The sequence below is a fragment of the Mesoplodon densirostris genome, chromosome 19 (assembly GCF_025265405.1).
Source record: "Mesoplodon densirostris isolate mMesDen1 chromosome 19, mMesDen1 primary haplotype, whole genome shotgun sequence".
In the NCBI taxonomy this organism is placed as follows: Eukaryota; Metazoa; Chordata; class Mammalia; order Artiodactyla; family Ziphiidae; genus Mesoplodon; species Mesoplodon densirostris.
This window is the reverse complement of record NC_082679.1, coordinates 28,449,549-28,473,680: the sequence shown is the minus strand read 5'-3', so window position 1 is coordinate 28,473,680 and position 24,132 is coordinate 28,449,549. Positions and strand designations below refer to the sequence as shown.

Genomic DNA, 24,132 nt, shown 5'->3' with positions numbered 1-24,132 from the left:
TCTTGCCGCCCACGGCACCCTCACAGCAGCTAGAGCTTTGCACAGCCTCCCCTGGTTCCCGTGGCAGAGTCTGTGCTTTGCCGCACCGTGGCCTGGAAGTGGGTCTCAGCCTCAGCAGCCTCCTCAGTGTGGCTTCCCACCCCCGCGCCATCCACCTGCCAGCGTCTGCCACTCCCTGTCACTCCCTCGGACTTGGCCCCCTGCTGTACTTTCCTCATGTCGCTTTGTGGTGGACACAAGGTCTGACTCCCCAGTGGCTGTTTCTGCTTCCTCTTCTTTTCCTGGCAAATGGGATTCCAGTTTGGATCGGGTGACAAGAAATTTGAGGGAACACACTGGTTCTCCCCAGTCCTGGAACTGGGGAGAACCAGGGGGGAACACAACTTACGCTTCTGCCCTGGAGACAAATCTTGAGGGTCCGGGATAACGGTGGCCACTTCCCTTTCCACTGCCACGGATCAGTTTAGAAAGAGCACGGGCTACAGTTCTGGCCGAGGAGACGTGAGGGGCGTTCTGTTGGGCGCTGCTACAAGCTTTCCTCACTTTTAAAAAGGGGAACAAGGAAGGGAGGGAGCTGCTCTCTGCCCTGCACCCTCCGAAGGTTTGGGTGCTCCGCGTACAAGAGGGGATTCTTGCTGCTGCTGCTGCAGCCGACTTGCAGACGCTGGCCACTGCTGGCAGGCCTTGACTTCACCGTGGAGCCACTGGCACCACCACGTGTCCTGAGAGCTTAAACCTACGCCGACTCCTCTGTTATTACGGCCCGAAGCATACGCACTATAGATATCTAAACTCACCTTTTTGCTGCTTTATCACTCCTACCTTCCCGCTCCTAAAATGTAAGCTCTGTGAGGGGAGGGGCCTGTCCCTCCATCACTATGTCCCCATCACGTGGACTGGGCATTGTCTGGCACAGCTACAGCAGGTGCTTGATGAATGCTGGCTGCATTCATGCATGAGGGTCCTCCAGGGCAGGGACTCAGTCACTGTGGCTTCTGGGAGCGGCAGGGGCTCAAAAGCCTTCGCTGGATCAACAGGCAGGGAAGCCAGAAGACAGCTTCTTAAGAAACAAATTTAATACTATATACAAGGGAAAACGTACAGAAACAACAAAGGAGACGCAACAGGGCTGGAGGTGCCCATCCCAACTAGCTGCCCACGCAGAGGGCCGATGCCAGCCCCTAGCTCGCCCTCCTCCTCCTACAGTTGGAAGGGCTCCACGGGCCACCTTGCCCTGGCGGTGGGATCCACGTGGTCCTGAAGCCGGTGCCACTTCATGTGGGCATTCCGACCCTTGATCTTGCCAAACACCCTGAGGAGGCACCAGAGGACACAGGGGTCAGAGCAGGGGGAGGCGGGTAGCCCTGAGGGGGTCACCCCAGAGGGCTGAGGGCAGGCGGTGTGGGAGCATCCAGGGAAAGGGCAGTACCTCTCACACTCCCGGCAGGGAAAGAAGCCCTGGCCCTTGCTGCTCCCCGGCAGCTCAGGGGTCCGCTTCGAGCCGGTGTTTGGGCTGGAGTTGGGGATGGACTCCCTCCTGTAACTCTCAGTAGTCCTCGGTAATTCGGGGGTGGGACGGTGGCTGGGTTTCCTCCGAGGGCTACGAGTGACCTGCACAGGGGGCAGAGGTGATGAAAGGGTGCTGACCGCCCCGCCGCCCTTCTAAGGGAGAAGCAGGTGTCCAGAGCGTCCAGACGTCGCGGGGTGCACCCCCCCCACCGCCAGCCAGCTTGGATGGGCACCGGGCATCCAGATCCGTGCTGAACTCCTGAAGCCCTATCCCGAGACCCTCTACCTTCGCTTCTGTCCTGTCTGCTTCACCCAGCTCTCTCTTGACCCTCTTTTCCGGCACTGGGGCTCGGCCGCAGTCAAACTTGTTCATTTTCTTCTGCATGTAGTAGAACTCGACACACTGGGCTACTGTTTTTGTCTGGACCTAGTGGAGGAAGACAGAAACCGGCTAAGGACAGTGCCTCAGGAGTAGCAGTGAGTATGGCCTTGACGCCCTAAATCCCCTCCCCATGGGGCCAGCCGCCACTTTTTGAAAGCCCTCCTGAAACGTTTCTCCCCTACGGCTTGGTATGCTCCACTGCTACGGGGGACAGAGAATCACAAAGTCCTCCTGGGGATGAAGGAGTTCAGAGAGAAGCCACCAGAGTCAACACCATCTAAGCTCTGCACGCTCTGAGCAACAAGGCTGGCCCAGGAAGGCTTCTCTCCAGGAAAACGCACACACGGTACACACGAGGACGCTCACTGTGACATCATGTGGAGCCACATGTCTACCGACTGGGACTAATTAAACCAGAGTGTCCTTACGTGGTGGATACCTCATAGCCTTATGTGACAGCTAGGCAGAGCCCTCCAAAAAACTGAAGAGGAAGGAATACTTCCCAACTCAGTCCGTAAGTTCAACATTTCTCTGATACCAAAGCCAGACAAAGATATTACAAGGAAAGAAGCCTACAGACCCAATGTCCCTCATGAACATAGATGAAAATTTTTTAACAAAACTTTAACGAACAGAATCCAACAATATATATATGTGTATATATATATACGTGTATATATGTGTGTATATATATATATATATATATATATGTATATATGTATATATATATATAAAGGACAATATACCATGACTAAGTGGAGCTCATCCCAGAAACGTGAGGTTGGTTTAACAATCGAAAATCAATGTAATTCATCATATTAAACTTAAAAAAGAGAAATCACATGAGCATCTTGATAGGTGCAGAAAAAGCATTTGATACAATCCAATGTCCATTCCTGATGGAAACTCTCAGCACAATAGGAATAGAAGGAACTTCTCTTCAACCTGATAAATGATACCTACAAAATTCCTACAGCTAACGGTGGAGTGGTTTCCCCTCAAATATCATGAACAACACAAGGATTTCCACTCTCACCACTTCTACTCAATACTGTACTGGTGGTTCTAGAGTGCAAAAAGGCAAGAAAAAAAGTAAAGGCAACCAGGTTGGAAAGGAAGAAAGAAAAGTGTCTTTACTTGCAGATGATGTGACTGTCTATGTAGAAAATTCAGTGGAATCCACAAAAAAGTTACCAAAACTAGTAAGTTAGTTTGGCAACATTTCAGAACACAAGATCCATATAAAAATCAATTTTATTTCTATACATACTAGCAACAAACCATTGGAAACTGAAATAAAAAAGAACTCTATAACATCATAAAAAACACAAGTACTGGGCTTCCCTGGTGGCGCAGTGGTTGAGAGTCCGCCTGCCGATGCAAGGGACACGAGTTCGTGCAATGGTCCTGGAGGGATCCCACGTGCCATGGAGCGTTGGGGCCCGTGAGCCATGGCCGCTGGGACTGCGCGTCCGGAGCCTGTGCTCCGCGGCGGGAGAGGCCACAATGGTGAGAGGCCCGCATACCGCAAAAAAAAAAAAACAGAAAAAAAACAAGCGCTTAGGAATAAATCTGCCAAAAAGTATGCAACAACTGTACACTAAAAACTTCAAAACATTGCTGAAAAATTAAAGATTGAAATAGAGAGATACACCCTGTTCACGAGTCAGAAGACTCAATATTGTTAAGGTAACAACTCTCCCCAGTTGACGTAACGAGTCAAAAACAGTACCAATCAAGTTCCTAGCAGAAATTTTTATTTTGAAATTGTCAAGTTATTTCTAAAATTCATAGGGAATTAAAAAGGATGTAGAATACAAAAAATAACTTTGAAAAAGAATAACAAAGTTGAAGGACTAACATTTTCTAATTTCAAGACTTAGAATAAAGCTACAGTAATAAAGACAGTATGGGAATAGCTTAATAAAAGACAAACAGATCAGTGGAACAGAATACAGGGTCCAGAAGTAGATGCATATATATATGGCCAACTGATATTTAACAAAGGTACAAAAGCAACTGAGTGGAGAAAGTATGGTCTTTCCAACAAAAGGTATTGGAATAAATATCCATATGCAAAAATGAACTCACCTCGCACCCCCTACAAAAATAAACTTAAAATGGATCATAAATCTAGAAATAAAACCTAAAACTATAAAACCTCCAGAAGAAAACATAGGGGAAAATCTTTGTGACTTTGGGTTAGGCAAAGATTTCTTAGATACAACACGAAAAGCACAGTCTATAAAAGAGAAACTAGTAAGTTAGGCTTAAGCAAAATTTAAAACTTTTCTTCAAAAGACACTGTTAGAAGACTGACAAATGGCATATTGGGAGAAAATATTTCCAAAGCATATATCTGGATAAAGGACTGGTGTTCAGAACAAAATAAGAACTCCTACAGCTCAATAAAAACACAGACACTCCAATAAAAACAGAGGCAAAAGATATGAACAGACAGCTCACCAGAGAAGGTGCACAGAGAGCAAAAAAACACAAAGATGCTCAGCATCATTAGTCATTAGGAAAATGGAGTCAGATGCGACTGTACACTCATTAGAATGGCTAAAATTAAAGAGACTTAGCATACCAAGTGTCGACGAGGGTGTGGAGCAACTGGACCTTTCATAACCTGCTGGTGGGAATGGGAAGTGGTAGAGCCACTTTGGAAAACAGTTTGGCAGTTTCTTAAAAAGTTAAACATACATCTACTATAAGTTACCCTCATTCCCCTCCTAGGTATTTATAATCCCAACCCCGTGTCCGCAAAAAAAAAAACAAAACAAAACAAAAACAAAAACCCAGTACATGTCCGTACAAAGACTTGTATGTAAATGTGCAGAGCAGCTTTATCTGTAGTCATCAGTAACTGGAAACCACCAACAGGTGGATGATTAAATGAACGGTGGTCCGTCCACACAGTGGTATACTCCTCAACAGTAAAGGGATGAACTATGGGTACACACGACAACATGGATGAATCTCAAAATCATTAGGTTGAGTGTAAGAAGCCAGACAAAGCAGATCACGTGCTGTATGATTATTCCATTTATATAAACCTCTAGAAAATGCAAACTCATTTAGAGTGACAGAAAGTAGACAAGAGTTGACTAGGGACCCGGGTGGCAGGAAGGAAGGGTTGCAAAGGGGCAGGAGGGAACTTTTGGGGGTGAAGGATACTCTCATTACCTTGATCATCGTGGTGGTCTTACAAGTGTATAACTATGTCAAAAACATTAAATCTCACACTTCGATTATGTGCAATTTTGCGTACATCAAGTTAAAAAAAAGAGCAAAATAATCAGCAGGATATTAAGTATATGATGTCATCCTTTTTTGAGAAAGTGCATATAGGTGTGTAAAATCCGTATGGGCAATAAATACCTGTCAGGTTATCAAATCAGAAGTAGGATTGTGGGGAGGGGTCTGGAGGGCTTTATTTTGAACATGGGACTCATTTCTGTACCGTTTCAGGTTGTTCCAAGCAATGGCATTGTAGTTGTCAACTGTTCACAGCATGAGCAGAGTATCGCCCCTGAAAGGCCCTGCAGTTCTAGCGCCTCGGCCGTGTGAAGGAGCTTTGTCTACACCAGCCTGCCATGTTCGCCTTACCATCTTGTGTATCAAGTAGAAGTCCTTCTTGTAGGCACGGAACGCCTTCTTAAAGAGCCTCTTCTCCATGGAGGTCCAGATGTCCGAACCTATTGGAGAAACAGCCAAGAGGAGGAAGGATGTTTCTCCTTCTGGGACCACAGCCACGGCTGAAGTGCAGACTCCCCTCCTTTTTCAGGCCACCGAGCGCCACTTATATGCCAAGATTTCTGCTAAGCCCCTTACTTGCTTTATCTCACACAATCCTCACAAAAACCTTAGCAGGTAGGGGCAATTACCATCCCCACTTGACAGGTGCAGCAACTTGAGGCTTCCTCTGCTTAAGAGACTTGCCAAGGGCAGGCGTGGGCCCCTGGTTGCCTGACTCCAAGGCTGGAGTGCTCAACTGGGAAACCTGAGCCCACCCCAACCTGGCACCCCCCTTCTGGCCAGGAAGAGCCCACGAGGGAACCAGTGGAAAGGGGAAGGTTGGATCCAACTAGAGAACAGCACCCACTGAGTCCCCCAGAGAGGACGGGCCCTTCTGGGAGGGCAGGTGCAGGCCCCAAGAGAACTCCAGGAGGCACGTGCAGAGATTGCCATGGAAAGTGACTGGCTCGCAGGGGCCTCAGCCAGGCCAAAACCACGCGGGCAGCCACGCTCGTTACCTGTGTAGTGATAGTTGGCGAGAGGGTGAGTCCGTGGCTTCTGGGGTCCTCTCAGTAACAGGGTCTCCAGGGCAACCTGGAACGACAGGAGTGGTGGGCAACTCTCTGAGGGAGGGAAGGTGAGGTAGAGGCCCACCTTCATTCTTTCATCCAATCAGAAAATATGTGCAGCCCTCCCTAAAGCCACCCCTACCCCAGGGCGACTCAAAGTGTGGTCGGTCTGTGGACTGGCCACCAGCTGTGAACCACTTGGGACACACTGCCTACAGCACTAAGCGGACTGTTGAGTGCAGCTGACGTTACCTTTTTCATAGCAAGATTTACTTGATGACGAAACAGTGTGTGGACTTATTCTGGCACAAGCTCCTTATTTCTTCAGGGAGCAGCATTTGGAGTGGCACTGCCCCCGCCCTACCCCATGTTATGGTCCTCATAGCACTAATCATTATCTATCACTTGTAAAAAATGTATTTCATGTGTTCACTCTCCTAAAATGTAAGCCCTGCAAAGAGAGGGCATTTGTCTTGCTCAACAGCGTAACCCCGGTCAGGACTCGCTATGCAGTTTGCAGGACCCAGCGCAAAATGGAAACACGGGGCCCTGTGCTCAGAAACTATTAAGAATTTCAAGATGGTGGCAGCAGAGCATTAAACCAAGAATGGGCCCCTGAGCTGGCCCCAGCCTGATACCGTGACATCACCAGGTATCAGGAGGACCCAGTAAATGTGTGCTGATTACTCTGCTGAGCACCCACCACGTGCCAGCCACTGCCTCTCAGCTTGAGAAAAAGCACCATGTAGCCCTGACTCTTGGGTCTCCAACTCGGGTGACGTGACTTCCTCTCCCACTACACACAGTTGGACTTCTTCATTTTCTAAACTTCAGGATTGTGAGGAGGGTCCTTGGAGGAGGCAGAGGCATTTCTGTTGCATCAGAGGTTTGCATACACCATTTTTAATCCAAAAGTTAATGTTCAGTAAATAAACCAGATGAATGCAGGCCCTGAGTTGGTTCTGCTAGGCACCGCCTCCCCAGTGCCGCGCTGAGATGAGGTAACGCTGGAGGAACCCTGGTGCTCTGCTGTCACCCCAGAGCAATAACTGATTGAGCCCGTATGTGTGCATTTCCCCTACGTTCAAAAGGACACCACCAGTCCCAAAGCGACCAGGGAGAAGGGTGGGTGGCCAGCCTTTGGTTCTCGTGAGCTGCAAAGCCCCAAGTAGAAGGCACGTGTCTTGCGCCTAGAGCCCCTGGCCCTAAGAGACCAGGGAGCTTCCCACAGCTCCTCTGAGCCCCCGCCTCGCCTGCACCGCACCTGGATGTTGCCCTGGGCTTCATGCAGGCAGTGCAGAGCGAGCTCCAGGTTGGTGCCCCCGCCCGGCATCACGCTGGAGCAGGCCACGTTGCAGAGCTCGGTCACTGTTTCCAGCAGGCAGCCCGGCAGCGAGAAGGAGAGGAGACACAGAGGGTCAGCAAGTGCCAGAGAGGAAACCTCCCCAACAGCACAGATGGGGTGGGGGGCTCCTGTCACCATCTCCCTCACCTCTCTGTTACAAGCAGGCTGAGGGAAGGGAGCGACAAGGAGGATGGGCAGAAACCCTGCTCCTGGCACCTGCTCTGGATGGCCTGGCCAGCTACTGGGTGAGAGGAGAGGTGGGGCAAGGGACTGCAGCACAGCAAAGCAGTCCTGCGCTGAAGGCCAGCTCTGCCCACCCCACCCCCGCCTGGGGATCACTGCTTCTTGGTCAAGGTGAGAACTGGGAGGAGAAACCCCTTGGACATGGAGGAGGGCTCTCGGGAACCTGGCCCCAAAGTCTCAGTCACCCCTATCCTGCGTCTTCGGGTTGGTCATCACATCTCCCCATGGCTTCCAGACCAGAGTAGCTACATGCTCGTCACTTCCAGCCAGTGATCTGTCCTGGAGCTCTGGGATCTCAGCCTGAAACTGGCTCCCTATGTTGATGTGTCTGAAATGAGGCCACACACACGGACATAAAAGGCATAGGTGTGTGACCAAGATGGGAAATACAAGAGAGATGTGTGGTGAGCCCTGCTCAGCAGGGCTGTGGAACCCACCTTTTGGCCATCTCTCAGACACAGGGAGTGCTCATCAGCCCAGCAGACACGCCACTGGTATTCCAGAGACCTCTTGAGGGATACTTCCTTCCTTCCTCCAATTTGCTTTTTCGCCAGATTTCTGGCTTCAGGCGTTTGGGGTCTAGGACAGGGGAGGTATGTGCTGATACCTGGCATTCTTCTGTATCCAAGGGAACATCCAAGCTACAAAACAGTATCTCACTGCGCCATCACCAATTCTATCTAGAACCCCAGGGTGCTGGGCATTCTGTCTGCAGACATCCAACTATGGTATGTCTGGACAGAAGGAATATTGGGGAAACACCTGGAAAAATCCACCACTTCTCTCCTAGAGAGGTTCTGGGTCTAGACCTGACTGTCCCGTGATGAAGGCTCCCTTGGGAAAAACTGACACTGGAATGCAAGGAGGGTAAAAGCATCCCCACGTTGCAAGGACCCTCAGGTTCTAAGTCTGTTCCAACTCACGGTTCAGTGCTGATCTTGCTGTTGTCCTTCACCACACTGATGCCAAAAGAGCCGTCCATGTGATCTGGAAAACACCCAAAGAAGAGCCTCAAGGGGACTGGCTACAACTGACCCATGAGGCCCTTTTTGCCTGCCTTTCCAGAGCAGCTAAAAGCAGGCTCTTCAAGATTGCATGGTATACACACACTACTGTATATAAAATAGATCATCAAAAAGGACCTACTGTATAGCACAGGGAACTATACTCAATACTCTGTAATAACCTATATGGGAAAAGAATCTAAAAAACAATAGATATGTGATTATGTATAACAAAATCACTTTGCTGTATACCTGAAACTAACACATTGTAAATCAACTCTAATCCAATATAAAATTGAAAATTGGAAAAAAAAGATTGCATGGTATGGAGTTTCCTCAAAAATTAAAAGTAGGACTACCATATCATGCAGCAAACCCACTTCTGGGTATTCATCCAAAAGAACTGCAGTCAAGACCTCAAAAAGATATCTGAACTCCCATGTTCACTCCAGCACCATTCATAATAGCCAAGATGTGGAAACAACCTAAATGTCCACTGACAGATGAGCACATAAAGGTAATGTGACATCAACATACAATGAAATACCATTTAGCCTTAAAAAGAAATTCTGCAATATGCAACAACATGGATGACCATTGAGGACATTATACTAAGTGACATAAGCCAGTCACAGAAAGAGAAATACTGCATGACTCCACTTATATAACGTATCTAAAGTAGTTGAATTCATATTGATAGAATCAAAGAGTGGAATAGGGGTTACCAGGGGTTGGGGCAGTGGGAAATGGGAGGTTACTAATCAATGGGCATAAATTTTCAATTAATCAAGCTCTAGAAATCTGCTGTATAACATTGTACAGTTCAATAATAGTCAACAATACTGTACTGCACACTTAAATCTTTGTTAAAAGGGCAGATCACAGATTAACTGTTCACATCACAATAAAATAAAATAAAAAGATTGCATGGAAGTGGGATAAGACTTCTGAAAATGTAGAGTAAGGAACTCGGCAAAACAACAGATTTACTGACAAAAATCATTGAAAAAGAAAAAAAAAGAACAGTAAGCCAAAGTCTCTGCACGTTGTCCTAAAGGCATACAGCATTTTAAGAAATACTCATTCAAGAAAATCCACTAAATCTCGGGAAGAACAGTGAGAGTCTGTGGCACTTGGAGCCATGGCCCACCCCCTTACCCACCTAGCCCCCAGCTCTTTGTAACGGAAGCTCTACCCAGGTAGGTGCAGCCAAGGAGATGGGGGCTGCTTCTTCCCCTGGCTCCCATGCTTAAAGAATTAAAGCAAGATAAAATAAAAATTTGTCATCAAAGAGAAAATGCCATCAAGAGATGGAAATTAGTTTTTAAAAAGATACAAATGTGGACTTCCCTGGCGGTCCAGTGGTTAAGACTCCACGCTTCCACTGCAGGGGGCATGGGTGTGATCCCTAGTAGAGGAAGTAAGATCCTGCAGGCTGTGCGATGCAGCCAAAAAAAAGAAGAACCAAATGGAAATAGTTCAGGGGTTAAAAAAGTACAATAACCAAAATAAGGCTCAACAGTAGATCTGAGCTGGCAGAAGAAACGATCAGCAAACCTGAAGATAGAACAATGGAGACCATGAAATCTGAAGAACAGAGAGAAAAAAATATAGGAAAGTGAAGAGAGCCTCAGAGAAATGTGAGATGTCATTACATGCAACAATATATATGTATTGGGAGTACCAGAAAGAGGGGAGAAAGGGACAGAATATTTAAAGTATTAATGGCTGAAAATTTCCCAACGTTGATGAAAAACAATATGTATATCCAGCAAACTCTACAAACTCCAAGAAAGATTAAACACAAAGAGCTCTACATCCAGACATAACATAGGCAAAATGTGGAAAGCAAAAATAAAGATAAGATCTTGAAAGCAAAAAGGGAAAAACAATTTGTTACATACAAGGGCACTACAGTAAAATTAACAGCTAACTTTTTAAGAGAAACGATGTAGGTTACAAGGCAATGGGATAATATATTCAAATTACTGAAAGTAAAAAAGTGTTAACCAAGTATCTTATATTCAGCAAATTATCTTGCAAAAATGAAGGTAAAATAAAGACACTCCCAGATAAATAAAAACTGAGGATACCTGTTGCTGGCAGACCTGCCTTACAAGAAATATTAAAGGTGAAATATTATTCAGCCCGCAAAAAGGAACAAAGTACTGATACATACTGCAACTTGGATGAAACCTAAAAACATCATGCTAACTAAAAGAAGGCATTCATAAAGGACCACATACTGTATGATTCCACTCACATGAAATATGCAGAATAGCCACATCGATAGAGACAAAGTAGATTAGTCGTTACCCACGGCTGGGGATGGGGAGGATGGAAAGGAGGGACTGCTAATAAGTACAGGGCTTCTTTTGGGGATGATGAAAATTTCTGAAAACTGATGGTAGTGATGGTTGCACAGCTCTGTGAATATACTAAAAACCATTGAATTCTATACTTTAAAGGGATGAATTGTATGGTATGTGAATTATATATCCCTAATAAAAATAAATAGTAAAGAAAGTCCTTCAGATTGAAAGCAAAGCACATCAGATGGTAACTTGAATCCAAACCAAAAAAAAAAAAAAGGCGAAGCGCTAGTAAATATGGGTAACTATAAAAATCACTAGGATTACATATTTCTTTTCTTTTTTAATGGCCTTAAAAATAACTGCATAAAACAATATGTATTGTGGTCCTGTAACATATAGAAATATAATATATGTGACAGTAACTGCACAAGGAGCACAGCTGCATTGGAGTAAAGGAATATCACCTCAGACAGTAACTCAAATCCACAAGAATAAATGAAGAGATCAGAAATGGTAAATAAGAAGGTTAATATAACAACCTCTATAAATCATGCTTGCTTTCCTTTATCCGCTCAGTGTTTTTACACAAAATAAAATTATATAAAGCAATAAACATGACCAGTACGGTATTACTGGGTCTCTCACATATAATAGCAAAAGAGTTAGAAGGAATAGAGCTAGATAGGAGCAGTGTTTCTATATTTCACTGTTAATGAGTTATTACACATCCTAACAGATTCTGATAAGACATATATTTTAAGTCCTAGAGCAACCACTAAGAAATGACTAAGAAACAGTGAAAAATTAATGGAATTAAAATGTCACACTAGAAAATACTCAATACAAAAGAAAGCAGGAAAGGAGGAACAGAGGGAGAAAAAGACATGTAACGTATAGAAAATAGAAAGCAAAATGGCAGATGTAAATCCAACCATATCAATATAACATTAAACAAGAATGGATTAAACAAACCAATCAAAAGGCAGAGTTTGTAAGACTGGATAAAAAACACATGATCCACCTAATGGTGTCTAGAGGTAACATGCTTTATTTTCAAAGACACAAATAGGCTGAAAGTAAAAGAAGAGAAAAATATATACCAAGCAAACAACAACCAAAAAAGAGAATGGAATGGCTATACTAATGTCAGGCACATTAGACTTTAAAACCAAAAATATTACTAGAGATAATGATAAAATTATTGTAACAATGACAAATGATGTCACAATCACATCCTAATGATAAAAGGTCAAGCCGTGAGGAAGATGTGACAATTACAAACATATACACACCTACAAACAGACCCCCAAAATACACCAAGCAACAAACGACAGAACTGAAGGATGAAATAAACCATTAAAAAATAATAGTTGGAGATTTCAATACTTTCAACAGTGGATAGGGCAACTAGGCAGAAGATCAACAAGGAAATTGAAACTAACTAGACAAAACAGACAAAATACAGCATTCCACCAAACATCAGTAGAATACATTCTTCTCAAATTCACATGGAACATTCTTCAAGACAGACCGGATTCTAGCCCATATAACATGCCTCAATAAATTTTAAATTTTAAAATAAATTTAAGGGAATTCCCTGGCGGTCCAGTCATTAGGACTCCACGCTTCCGCTGCAGGGGGCATGGGTTCGACCCCTGGTGGGGGAACTAAGATCCTGCAAACCGCACAGCACAGCCAAAATAAATACATAAATAAATTGAATAAATTAAATTGAAAAAGAAACAAAGTATGTACTCTGACCAAAAGAGAATTAGATTACAAATCAATAAAAGGCAGCAATTTGGAAAATTCACAAATATGTGAAAATTAAGCAACACACTCTTTAACACTCAGTGTATTAAACAGGAAGTGGAATGATAAATTAGAAAATACTTTAGCTGAATGAATATAAAAACACAACATACTAAAACTTACAAAATGTAGCTAAAGCAATGTTCAGAAGGAAATCTATAGCTGTAAAATATCTGTATTAAAAAAGAAGAAACATCTCAAATCATTTATGGTCAACTGACTTTCCACAAAGGTAGCAAGACAGGGCTTCCCTGGTGGCGCAGTGGTTGAGAGTCTGCCTGCCGATGCAGGGGACATGGGTTCGTGCCCCGGTCTGGGAAGATCTCACATGCCGCGGAGCGGCTGGGCCCGTGAGCCATGGCTGCTGAGCCTGAGTATCCGGAGCCTGTGCTCCACAACGGGTGAGGACACAAACAGTGAGAGGCCCACGTACCACAAAACAAACAAACAAACAAACACCTCACAATGAGCTACCACTTCACACCCACTAGGATGGGTGTAATAAAAAAGACAGCTAAGAAGTGTGAGCAAGGATGTGGAGAAACTGCAACTTTCATACAATGCTGGTGGAAATTTAATATGACCCGGCCATTTTGCAAAGCAGTCTGGCAGTTCCTTAAATGGTTAGACATAGTTACCCTTTGACCCAGCAATTCCACTCTGAGTTATATACCCAAGAGAAATGAGGACTTATGTCCAACAAAAACTTACACATAAATGTTCTTAACAGCACTGTTTGCAAGAGCCAAAGGACACAAACAACCCAAATGCTCGTCAACTGATGAATGGATAAATAAAATGTTGTCTATCCAGAGAATTCAATATCATTCATCCATAAAAAGAAATGAAGCACTGATGCATACTACAACATGAACCTTGACAACATTATTCTAAGTGAACAAACTAGACACAGAATGTCACGTATTTTATGATTCCAATTACATGAAATGTCCAGAATAGGGAGACCCATAGAAAAAGTAGGTTGGTAGACTGGTGGTTGCCCAGGGCTGAGGAGTTGGGGGCTACAGGGCCTGTGTGTCACCGCTCGTGGATATAATCTTCTGGGGTGATGAAAATGCTCTAGAATTAGACTGTGGGATGGGTGTACAATCCTAAGAATACACTAAAAAATCACTGGACACTTTAAATGGGTGATTCATATGGCATGTGAATTATACCTCAATAAAGCTGTTTAAACAATTACTCGAAAGGGCAGGCAGAAGGGTGCTCAGGCTAAATGGCGTCTATTTTCTTTCTGGCTACAAAGTCATAAGCACCTAGAAGGCTGCTGGTCCCAGATGGTCCTGGGATAGTTCTGAACAGCAACGGGACCCCCAGAGCAGACCCAGGCGTAGGCCAGAGAGAATGGCTGGACCAAATTCTACAGGGGGCGGGGGTCTGGCCCCCCGCAGGCCCATCATGGGGCGATCAAGCTCACTCACCAAGCATGGCGCTGATGAGCCTGTCGGGACGGGCCCGGGCAGATGTGGAACAGAGAGTGTTGAAATACAGCCCAGAGCCCTCCCGGATGGGGCTGAGCATCGGGGGCGGTGTGTAGGGAGGTCACTGGGACAGTCCCTTCAAGAGGTGGTCCATCAGGAACACGGGCGAGCGCAGGCAGCTCTGGCGGCATCCTCCCGGGCCCGGCTCCCCAGACATGGAGGGCGGAGGAGGGATGAGCAGTGCCTTGGGCCGTGGGAGCTTCTTCCGCTTCCTGTGTTGGCTGCTCTCCTTGCTGCCTCTCTCTTCCCCGTCCTTCTCCTGTCCCTGGAGAAGAAGAGACTTCAGAACCACGGGGGTCACCTGAGGCCACCGGCCCCAAAGCTCAGACCTCAAAATGGCCTGAGAGTGGGAAAGGGTACTGACCAGCCAAATGCACACCCAGCATGGCCATGCCCAGAGTCCTCAGCGCAGGAAGCCGGGCAGGGCCACCACGCCTGAGCCAGACTCCAGACCCTAAGCCGGGCGACATTTGACGCTGGGGCCTTCTCAGGCACCCACCCCCACCCCAAGGAGAGGCCCTCACTCAGACCATTTTGGAAACTCATATCCGTTGTTAAAGTGACTGGCACTTAAAGTGTGGGGGCCAGACGGATGCAACAGCATGACAAAAGGAAAACCTGTTGCCCTCAAAATGACAGCAGCTCCTGGGAGACAAACAGTGGGCTCCATGCACCCCGTACCCGAGTCCAGCATGGACTTCTCCAGGTGGGGTCTTCCAGCACAGGCTGAAGAGACGACGGCTTGAGCTTGCTACACTCTCTCTTACCTCCACGCAATCTCCCCTCCTCTCTGCCCATCTTACCCCTCCTCATCCTCCAGCTCTCAGCTGCAACGCCCCCTTCCTCGGGCAGGGTCTCTGGTGCCCTTGGGGCTCCCACAGCTCCCTCTCCCAGCCCGGCCCGTTCTGGGTCGTCAGTGTCCGGGGATGGGTCTATCTACTCCGCTGGGCTGGGAGCCCCAAGAGACGGGGGCAGGCCTGTTGTGGTCGCTGCAGTGTCCCCAGCCCTGCCCAGCACAGGGCCAGACACAAAGGAAGTTCACTGGAGGTTGAATGGATGAATGAACACGCAAATCAAGCTCTTCTGGAGTCAGGATTTGGGGGCTTTTCTCACAGCTCCCACTGGCAGCTGGAAAGCAGCTGGAAGGAAGTGCACCCACCTTGCTCCCCAGGGGATGGTTCGCTGGAGCCACTGGCACCGAAACAGGGACCACCAAAGGGGCGGCGGTCATGTTGTCCAAGGACTTCCTGCCTCCCGGGGAACTCTGCCTGTGCCCTTCTGGCCTCAGCACCTGTCTTTGTGGCTTGCAAAACTCCATGCCACACACCTACACACAGAGAAGAGCCAGCCCTTTAAGAGACACAGTACGTAGGGAGCAAGGGGCCCCTCCAGAGCAGCACAGCCCTGACTCCCGACCCCCAGCCAGGCTCCCCGCAGGAGGACGGCTCCATCCTGAGATGAATGGCAGCTTCGCGCCCCTTCACCTGCGGCTCCTGCTTCCCTCGAGGTGACGGCCACTGGTCGCTGTGAAAACACATGTGGCTGCTCAGCCCTCTCTCTGTATAAAACATCTGGCTGCAATTCTTGCAGACGTAAGTGCTCCTTGGCTCTGCCCAGTCTGTGGGACCACCACTGTGCTGGTTCCTGTGGGGAAGAAAGGGAGAATGGGACTCCGTCCCCAAACACTGATCCTCTGACAGACAGCTTTGGACGAACCCTAAAGAAATGGACATGATGCCCCCGATTCTCCGTGGCCTGGTGCTCACCCCTTCAGGAGTGAAGCATCCAGAGCTCGCTCACCCAGGGCCAGCACATCAAAGCCACCAGAGTTCTCCCGAGGGCCTTCTGAACTTACCAGCCACCCGCCATGTTCTCCTCCTTCATCGGGTGGGGGAGCCGGTAGATATTTCCACCCTGAAGACGAAAATACATCTGAGCCAACATATCAGAAATGAGATGCAAGAGTGAAAACTATAAGACTTGGAAGAAAACACAGGTATAATTCTTGGTGACCCTGGAGTAAGCAGTGGTTTCTTGGATGACTCCAAAACCAAACAAAAGACAGACGTATTGGACTTCATCAAAACTTACAACTTCTGTGCTTCAAAGGACATCATCAAGAAGTGAAAAGACAGAATAAGAGAAAAAAGTTGCAAATCATGTATCTGATAAGGGACTATGTATATTTCTGTATCAGTGATACATAATGAACTCTCACAGCTCAAAAATAAAATCACAACCCAATTTAAAAATGGGCAAAGGGTCTGAATAGACACTTACCCAAAGAGGATATACAAATGGCCATTAAAAGATGCTCAGGATTATTAGCTATCGGGGAAATGCAAATTAAACTATAATGAGATTATCATTTCCCACCCACTAAGGTGAACCAACTGGACAAGAACAAGTGTTGGTGAGGATGCAGAGAAACTGCAGGCCTCATACACTCTGGGTAGGGATATAAAACAGCACAGCTTTTTGGGAAAGTCTGGCACTTCCTCCAATAGAATTACCCTAGAGCCCAGCAATTCCCCTCCAAGGTATTTCCCAAGAGAAATGAAAACATATGTCTAAACAATAATCTGTACACAAATGTTCAGAGCACCGTTATCACAATGGCCAAGAAGGGAAAACAACCCAAATATCTATCATCTGATGAATGGATAAATAAAATATGGTGTTTCCATACAATGCACAAGTTACCAGCAATAAAAAGGAGTGAAGTTCTGACCCGTGCTACAGCACAGAGGAACTCTGAGAACATCAGGTTAAGTGAAAGAAGCAAAAGACACAAAAGGCCACGCAGCGTTAGGATTCCAGGCACATGAAGTGTCCAGAATAGGCAAATCCATGCAGACAGAAAGTAGATGCATGGTTGCCAGGGGCTGTGAGGGATGGAGAGGTTGCGGGTGACAACCAACGGTGTGGGGTTTCTTTTTGCGGTGATGAAAGTGTATTGGCAAAGAGTGGCGATGCGAGCACGACCTCGTAAACAAACTAAAAACTACTGGATGGTGCAGTTCAAGATGGCGAATTAGATGGCACGTGAATATTAAAGCTGTGGGAAAAAAAAAGAGGAGGAGGTAGCTGTGGTGCGACAGGAAGGATGCTGGACCTCGGAACATCACGAAGAGACGTGGCCAAGCTCTCTGCGCCCAGGACCTCGTGGGCACGATGTGGGAGGACCCAAGCTGCTCCAAAAGGGCGGACCAGTGCCAGGCCTGCAGTAGGGGCCAAGTCGGACTTGTGGACCTGTGATTCACAACCAGAATAGACACAGCATTTCACGTACAAATATCAAGGGTAAAGGAGCTCTGCCTTTACATTCTCTGAAGAAGTGAAGGAGGCAAATCCAAAAGGAAGCGAAAGGCAGAAAGAAAGCAAATAGAAAAAGCTTAGTGAAGAAACATGATGCAAAGTGTCTCTGACAACTCTAAAGCCCTGTTCTGTTGTGTGTGTGTGTGTTGCAGGGTGGAGGGTGATGGGAGGAACCATCACTTCTCTGGAACTTCATTCGCCCCTCTGTAAACAAACTGCATCTGAGGATTTGCTGAGGTTAAATACAGTGCCTGGACAAGTCAGAAACACGGACACAGGTAAGGACGAGACTCTGCCCCCCGCATGGTCAGGTCCCGTGAGAGGGCCCTGGTACCTGGATCCTGTTGAGTATCATCAGCTTGGACTTGGAGTCCCAGGGGGGATCCGCTGGAGGCCCGGCCAACGACGAGAAGGAGGCCATGGCTACCTGGCTTGGAGAAGCTGCACAGCAAATATCCACTTTCACTTTCTCCTTCCGGAAGTGCTGGACCCCGGAGTTGCCAGAGAAGAGCCTGTAGCCTCCGCCCCAGGAGCAGGCCGGGCCCTCTCCACCTTTTGTGGCCCCGGAAGCCGTGCCATTCTCAGCCTGGGCCTGCTTCCCTGGGAGGTGGGCTCTGGATGGCTCCTCCCCTCCTAACTGGGTCTGATGCAGGCCCCGAGGGAGAAGATGTCCCTAGGTCCAAGGTCCCTTTCGAGGATCGCAACTGCTTGGCCAGAGAGGAGATGTCTGGGTTTCCAGGAGGGTCCAGGGACGCCGCCGTGGGGGCAGGTGGAGCAGCAGCCACTTTTGGTCTTCCCTTTGGGTCCTGGCTCACGCTGCTGGGGGAGGGCTCTGTGGGTAAAGCGGGTGTGGATTTTCTCCTGCGGGCTAGGGACCCCTCTGGATCAGGGTTCACGGGGCCAGCATGGAGAGAGGCAACAGTGGGTGCCACAGGTGGGGGTTGCTGTGGCCACGGCCCCTGCAGTGACTTCAGGGCAACTTGCTTGCCGTCGGCTGTGGGAAGCTGGGAGGAGGCGGCGGCCACCTGGGTGTGGGAGAAGATCCGCTGGGACTTGGTGATCATCTGGAACACCTGCATCTGCTCGTGGCTCACCAGAGACTCCTGAGCCTTCAGGACCAGCTGCTGGAAGAGCGGTGTGGCATCCGACGGGAGGCCGCTGGACTTCTGGCCGTCCTGGGGGCCAGGCTCACCAGGGTTCTGCCACGAGAAGGAGTCGCAGTCGCACTTGCTCTTCTTGGAAGCCCAGGAGTCGTCTTCCCCGCTGGTGCTGACATATCTGGGGTCGCCCGAGGCCTCCCCCTGGGCCTTCAGGAGCGTGGGAGGGAAAGACGGCGTGTCCTCCAGACCGGTGCACTGGCTGGGTGAGGGCTCCCCAGCAGGGGAGTCGCTGCTGAGCCCGGGGCCCGGCTCGGAGCCCTCCCGGGACGGCACTGCAGAGGGCTTGTGGACGACAAACATACTGTTTCCTTTGCTCTTAGGGCAGCCCGACAGGTTTCAGAGCCACTGGAAACTGTGGCTTGATGGCTGGGAACTGGCGGGGACAGTCTGGCCATGGAACAGAGGCAGGCAGGCGGGCAGGGAGCGCCCTCGGGCCAGCCCTCCAGGGATGATGGGGGCTGGAGCAGCGGCAGCTCCGGCTCGGCTGGGTCGGGGCCGCTGTTCTCCGCTGCCCGTGAGTGGACGGCTGTGAACACGTCCGTGCCCGGCTCCTTCCGTGGGGGCCGGGGATCCTCGGGAACACCTCAGTGCCCAGGGCTCCTGTGGCCGCCGGGGTGCTGGCTGGGCCGCAGGAGGAGGACCCTGACGAGGGCAGGGAGGAACAGGCCGTGATCCTCCCTTCGCCGCTGTCTGAAGGCCCTCCCAGGGCTGGCCCGGGAGAAGGGATCTTCTGGCAGATGATGCTGCTCACGATACAGCGCAGGAGGTCTCGGTTGGACAAGAGGGAGATGGGGGATGGGGCTTCCGGGGGCACCAGGGACCACAGGCTCGCGGGTGCGGGCTGGCAGGCCACCTCGTGCACACGGGGTGAGTTCCCGCAGGGCTCCTCCTCCGGAGGGGCCTCCTTGAGGATGCACAGGCCGTGCTGGACCTCGTAGTGCTGGCGCACGGAGCAGTAGTCGCTGTAGCTCTTGCTGCAGCCCTGCTCAATGCACACAAAGGGCTTGGACTTCTGGTGGGTGAGCGTGTGCCCAGTCCTGGAATCACATGAGGAGAAAGTTAGTGGGTGTCTCGGCGTGGGTCACTAACTGCAGGAACCCAGGCGTGTCCCCAGGGGGCAGCAGCATCGCAACTCAGAAACTGTGCTCAGACCCTAGGAGGAAAGACCCCTGCTACGGCCAAAGCCCTCTGGAAGGGGGAGCTCTTGCCCTCACCCCTAAGCAAACCCCTAATATGAGATTAAAAACATCAGTGGGAGTCAAGTCAGAGTTCCCCAAAGTGGGTTCCTAAGGAACACCAGGCTCCAGAGTTGCTCCCTGAGGACTTGGGCTCAGCTGGCAAATAAGTCTGGGAAAAACACTCTTTACTTCTTGGAGGTTCCTAGGAGCAAACTGAAAAGCCACAGAGCAGATAACGAGAGATCTGTTGAACTTTCCATGTCTCTCAAACTTATTTGCCCACAAAACCATGTTTTTAAAATAGACCCTTTTAGCATCCCCGAGAAGCAGAGAACCAGAGTTCTGAGAACAAACTTAAGGAAACGCTAACTTGGGGATGATCCTTCCTTGAACAAAGGAGTCTTTGCCTTCCCACAGGAGTCCTCTAGACAGCGACCTGGGAGCCCCACAGCAACAACAACAAAAAGCCAAATGCGCCTATAATGTCTGCAAATATAAAAGAATGCAAGTATGTAGTATATTTACATCATACGTATACCTGCATTAATATATTATAAATATAAACAAATGGGTAAATCACCCTCTGGGTTCCCAACAATCCTACTCCGGATGGTTCTAATCAATTGGACCCAGTAAATAATGAAACCCTTTCCCAAACGTGGACCCTTGGCCTCCATCTGAGGGAAGCAGCAGAGAGGGCATCCGGAGACCCACTTTCTAGCCCTAACTGTTACCAGCTTGTGACAGGAGTAAATCATTTCCCATCCTTAATGGCGAGAGGGGAGAGGATACAATGAAAGCGGGATTCATCGAAGCCTCAGTAAAGGCTGGGCGAGCTGTAAACATGCAAGGGATCGTCCTCTCCCACTTACGAGTCTCTCAGTTTGAAAGTCTGTCTCTTCTCCCTCGGCAGCAAGAAAAGCTTATCATTTCTAAGACATGAAGAACAAACGGAATTCTGCTCCTCTTACACTGAGCTTGCTTTTTAAAGTCAAATTTTGAAAAAAAATCGAGTTAATAAAAGGGGGAATTGAAACAGGAAAAAAGAGAGTGAACACTGCATTGCCATGTTCTAGAAACAGGCATTTCAGAACCCCTCACGCCCTGGTGTTATCCCAACATATATTCCTCATGGAGTGCATATCTGTTCTGCTCAGACACCTACCAGGGACTCTGAAACTTTCTCTACGCAGTTAGCCCAACTCCCTCCATGACAAAATTGCCTCTGGAGTGTGTTTTTAAAGCACATGGGTCCTGTCTGCAAATCGCAGCGGCGCTCTCCTCACTGGAGTGAATCTGGAGGCTGGGGAGGGCGGGCTGTCCGGGGCAGTGTAGGCCCTGCCCCCCGCCCCCAACAAACACTGGCCGTGGGAGGAGCACAGGTCGCACACACCTGGGACACCCGACGGTGCGGGGCGGTGCAGGTGGATGGGAGGGGATGCAAAAGAACCGGGAACACGCCCAGCCCCCAGCAGCCCCCTGAACAGACATCCCGACCAGACTCCTACATACAGGTGGTCCTGACGCTTAAAGGCCTTGCTGCAGATTTTGCACACGTGTCTCCTCTCCTGGCTGTGCGTCAGGTAGTGCTTGCTGAGAGGACTGGCGCTGCTGAACACCTTCCCGCAGAGGCTGCGGTCCAGGAGTGGGTTCTGAGGGGACCTGTGCTGCCGCTTTCCTCTCCTTGTGCTCCCAGACGTGGCCCTGCCTCCTTCGTTAGCCTCTTTGGGCACCTTGAGCACGCCTAGCCCCAGGTCTAGACAGAGGGAGAAAGCACAGGTTATGACATCCGGGGACATCGGAGCCCGGGCCGAAGCACTCTACCACCCTCAGACCAACTTCAGCAGCTGAGTCCAACTCAGGGAGTTGGCCGAGAACCCCAACTTCAGCAGCTTCACTCGCAGAGAAGACCAGGCTTAGCACCAGGTGAGGGGGAGAAGGGACCCTGGTCAAGCCACACCTCCAGGGCGGCACCCAATCTTGAAGCCACACTTGGGGGTAAGGGAGGGGACAGCAACAGTCTGAGAGCTTCCAGGACAGAGTGACTCGACAGGCAGGACTTCATGACGGTAACATCAACAGCACGCTTGCAAGTGCAATCCAGAAATGCACAATGCAAAATCTTAGAAAAGTTTAAGTCCTTTCTCCCAGCCAATTCCACTCTGGTTTTTTAATTAAGGAAATTAAGGCCGATCTGTACAAATTAACGGAGATCTTGCAGTGAACTGCAAGCGAGTTAACTGCAGCATTGTTTTTCCTGGTGAAATGTGAGAAACCACCTAATAACTGACACGAGGGCAGGTGGGTGACTGCATTCTGGTCTCAATGGTCTATGGCGCAGGCATTTCAGATACAACTGTAGGAGAATATCCATTGACGTGAAAGGATGTTCATGCTGTACCACTAAGTGCTGTGCCACTAACAAGAGGATTGTTGAAAAACGGAATGACCTAGTCTTTAAAAGGGAAAAATAAATTTGAATAGAAACAAACAGAATGGGATTGATTGGTAGCATCATGGATCAACTTAATTTTCCTTTCCCTATATATCTGAATTTTCCATGTTTCTCTACTCCTTGGGTAAATGAGTAGTTTTTTTTTATAATTTCATTTTTGATTTTTTTTCTTTGACCCATGAGTTATTTTAGAAGAGTGTTCTTTAGTTTCCAAATACTTGAAGACTTTTTTCTCTTATTTCTTTTACTTATTTCTTTATTTTTGGCTGCATTGGGTATTCATCGCTGTGCGTGGGCTTTCTCTAGTTGCGGCGAGTGGGGGCTACTCTTCGTTGCAGTGCGCGGGCTTCTCGTTGCAGTGGCTTCTCTTGTTGCAGAGCACGGGCTCTAGGCGTGCGGGCTTCAGTAGTTGTGGCTTGCGGGCGCTAGAGCGCAGGCTCACTAGTGGCGCATGGGCTTAGTTGCTCCGCGGCATGTGGGATCTTCCCGGACCAGGGCTCGAACCCGTGTCCCCTGCATTGGCAGGCAATTCTTAACCACTGTGCCACCAGGTTTTGATCCATCGCCTGGTCAAGTATCAGTGGGTTTTCCATGCCCTTGGCATAATTATTACTCGTGGAATATTTGCTCTCAAATGCATGTATAGATTACACACTCGTGTCCTGGATTGCCATCCCGGAAAGCATTTAAGAAACATCAGGTTCGGGACTTCCTTGGTGGTGCAGTGGTTGGGAGTCTGCCTGCCGATGCAGGGCCCTGGTCTGGGAAGATCCCACATGTCGCAGAGCAACTAGGCCCGTGAGCCACAACTACTGAGCCTGGGCGTCTGGAGCTTGTGCTCCGCAACGAGAGGCCGTGACGGTGAGAGGTCCGCGCACCGCGATGAAGAGTGGCCCCCGCTCGCCGCAACTAAAGAAAGCAATCGCACAGAAACGAAGGCCCAACACAGCAAAACAACAACAACAAGAAAAAGTTAAAGGGCATTAAAAACAAACCAACCAGATATATGTGGGTAGGCATTTTCCATCCCAGTTACAGAATGAGAAAACTGAGACTCAAACAGGGAAAATGACTTGCCCAAGGTGGCAAAGGAAGGAAGAAGAGCCAGGCTGTAGATTCTGGTTCATCTGATGCCAGAGTCCTTTCCCCAACCCCAGTGCCCGCACCGCTTCCAACTCAACTTCCTCCTCTGCTCCTCCTCCCTCCCCGTCTTTTCAGATGGACTGAACTGAAACCTGGCCCTTCTGTGAAGCCTCCTGACACCAGCGTTTGCCCTGCTCCCCTAGCCAGTCCCTCCGAAGGCAGCACACAGTTACAGACACAATCACGCCTTTAAGCCATCAATCCTCTGAGGTGTCCCTCTTCCTCATCTCAGTTATTAATAGCATCTACTCAGTTGCTCAAACCCCAGCCTGCCCTGCCAACCTCCATCTGTCCTTTTCCTTACCAGCTCTCCCTGTGATGTGTGACCCGTCAGCATGTCTGAATCTACTTCTAACATGATCCCTAATCCTTGCGCTTCTGGCCTCTTCACTGCTACTCCAGCCCAGGCCACCATCTCCGCTGAGAGCCTTCCAGCTACTCTCCAGGATTCCCGTC

General features: G+C 48.7%; 1 pseudogene; it reads right to left on the bottom strand.

Moving 5' to 3' along the window:
• Positions 1 to 29: 29 nt before the first annotated feature.
• LOC132479648 (zinc finger protein 541-like) lies at positions 30 to 24,091 on the bottom strand (annotated as a pseudogene).
• Positions 24,092 to 24,132: the final 41 nt, after the last annotated feature.